General features: G+C 45.2%; 1 pseudogene across 1 annotated transcript; it reads left to right on the forward strand.

The window, feature by feature from the left end:
• The first annotated feature begins 445 nt into the window (after positions 1 to 445).
• On the forward strand, positions 446 to 2,146 carry LOC108301447 (annotated as a pseudogene). The gene has a single exon (XR_001823884.2). The product of XR_001823884.2 is annotated as an elongation factor 1-alpha 1-like (transcript).
• The last annotated feature ends 520 nt before the right edge of the window (positions 2,147 to 2,666 follow it).

Here is a 2,666-nt window from a genome sequence, read left to right on the forward strand (position 1 = left end):
ACTTAAAAGATGTCTAAAAAAAAAAACCTAAGTGAATATTGGATTTCCATTTCTGTGTATAACCTGCACAAAATTTTTGTTGACATTTACTATCAGTGCCATATCAAGATCAATAACCAGGCCGGGCGTGGTGGCTCACACCTGTAATCTCAGCACTTTAGAAGGCCAAGGCTGGTGGATCACTTGAGGTCAAAAGTTCAACAACAGCCTGGCCAACATGGTAAAAATCCATCTCTACTAAAAATTTAAAAAATTAGCCAGATGTGGGGCAGGCGCCTGTAATCCCAGCTACTCAGGAGGCTGAGACAGGAGAATTGCTTGAATGCGGGAGGCAGAGGCTGCGGTGAGCTGATTGCACCGTTGCACTCCAGCCTGGACAACAGAGCGAGATTCCATGTCAAAAAATAAAAAGAACAGCTTTTTGGCAACAGGTTTGCCGCCAGAACACAGGTGTTGTGAAAACTACCCCTAAAAGCCAAAATGGGAAAGGAAAAGACTCATATCAACATTGTCATCGTTGGACACGTAGATTTGGGCAAGTTCACCACTACTCGCCATCTAATCTACAAATGCAGTGGCATCGACAAACAAACCATTGAAAAATTGGAGAAGGAGCCAGCTGAGATGGGAAAGGACTCCTTCAAGTATGCCTGGGTCTTAGATAAACTGAAAGCTGAGCGTCAACTTGGTATCCTCATTGATATCTCCCTGTGGAAATTCAAGACCAGCAAGTACTACATGACTGTCATTGATGCCCCAGGATACAGAGACTTCATCAAAAACATGATTAGAGAGACATCTCAGGCTGACTGCGCTGTCCTGATTGCTGCTGCTGGTGTTGGTGAATTTGAAGATGGTATCTCCAAGAATGGGCAGACCCGAGAGCACGCCCTTCTGGCTTACACACTGGGTGTGAAACAACTAATTGCTGGTGTTAACAAAATGGAGTCCACTGAGCCACCCGACAGCCAGAAGAGATATGAGGAAATTGTTAAGGAAGTGAGCACTTACATTAAGAAAATCGGCTACAACCCCGACACAGTAGCATTTTGCCAATTTGTGCTTGGAATGGTGACAACATACTGGAGCACAGTGCTAACATGCCTTGGTTCAAGGGTTGAAAGGTCACCCGTAAGGATGGCAATGCCAGTGGAACCCGCTGCTTGAGGCTCTGGACTGCATCCTACCACCAACTCGCCCAACTGACAATCCCTTGCACCTGCCTCCACCAACTCACCCAGCTGATAAGCCCTTGCACCTGCCTCTCCAGGATGTCTATAAAATTAGTGGTATCAGTACTGTTCCTGTTGGCCGAGTGGAGACTGGTGTTCTCAAACCCGGTATGGTGGTCACCTTTGCTCCAGTCAACATTATAACTGGAGTAAAATCTGTTGAAATGCACAATGAAGCTTTGAGTGAAGCTCTTCCTGGGGACAATGTGGGCGTCAATGTCAAGAATGTGTCTGTCAAGGATGTTCGTTGTGACAGCAAGAACGACCCACCAATGGAAGCAGCTGGCTTCACTGCTCAGGTGATTATCCTGAACCATCCAGGCCAAATCAGTGCTGCCTATGCCCCTGTACTGGATTGCCACACGGCTCACATTGCATGCAAGTTTGCTGAGCTGAAGGAAAAGACTGATCGCTGATCTGGTAAAAAGCTGGAAGATGGCCCTAATTTCTTGAAGTCTGCTGATGCTGCCGTCATTGATATGGTTCCTGGCAAGCCCAATGTGTGTAGAGAGCTTCTCAGACTATTTACCTGTGGGTCGCTTTGCTGTTCATGATATGAGACAGACAGTTGCGGTGGGTGTCATCGAAGCAGTGGACGAGAAGGCTGCTAGAGCTGGCAAGATCACCAAGTCTGCCCAGAAAACTCAGAAGGCTAAATGAATATTATCCCTAATACCTGCCACCCCAGTCTTAATCAGTGGTGGAGGAAGAACAATCTCAGAACTATTTGTTTCAATTGGTCATTTAAGTTTAGTAGTAAAAGACAGGTTAATGATAACAATGCATCATAAAACCCTCAGACAGAAAGGAGAATGTTTTGTGGACCACTTTGGTGTTCTCTTCTGCATGTGGCAGTTTTAAGTTGTTAGTTTTTAAAATCAGTACTTTTTAATGGAAACAACTTGACCAAAAATTTGTCAAGAATTTTGAGACCCATTTAAAAAGTTGAATGAGAAAAAAATAATAATAAAATAAAAATAAAAAGATCAGGCCTGGCACAGTTCATGCCTGTAATCCCAGCACTTTGGGAGGCCAAGGTGGGCGGATCACTTGAGGTCAGGAGTTCGAAACCAGCCTGGTCAACATGGTGAAACCCCATCTGTACTAAAAACACAAAATTAGCTGGGCATGGTCGCGCATGCCTATAATTCCAGCTACTCAGGAGGCCAAGGCAGGAGAATCACTTGAACCCAGGAGGCAGAGGCTGCAGTGAGCCAAGATTGTGCCACCGCACGCCAGCCTGGGTGACAGAGTGAGACCCTGTCTCAAAAATAAATAAATAACCACAGGAAAACCAGTAGACATGAATTTTCTGTAGCAGTATCTGTATCTATTTCAAAACTTAGCAATTATCTTAAAGAAACATTACCCAGAGTCCAGGCATGGTGGTTTGTGCCGGTAATCCCCAGCATTTTGAGAGTCTGAGGCAGGTGG

This window comes from Cebus imitator, unplaced genomic scaffold (genome assembly GCF_001604975.1).
Source record: "Cebus imitator isolate Cc_AM_T3 unplaced genomic scaffold, Cebus_imitator-1.0 Scaffold34, whole genome shotgun sequence".
NCBI classification, from domain to species: domain Eukaryota; kingdom Metazoa; phylum Chordata; class Mammalia; order Primates; family Cebidae; genus Cebus; species Cebus imitator.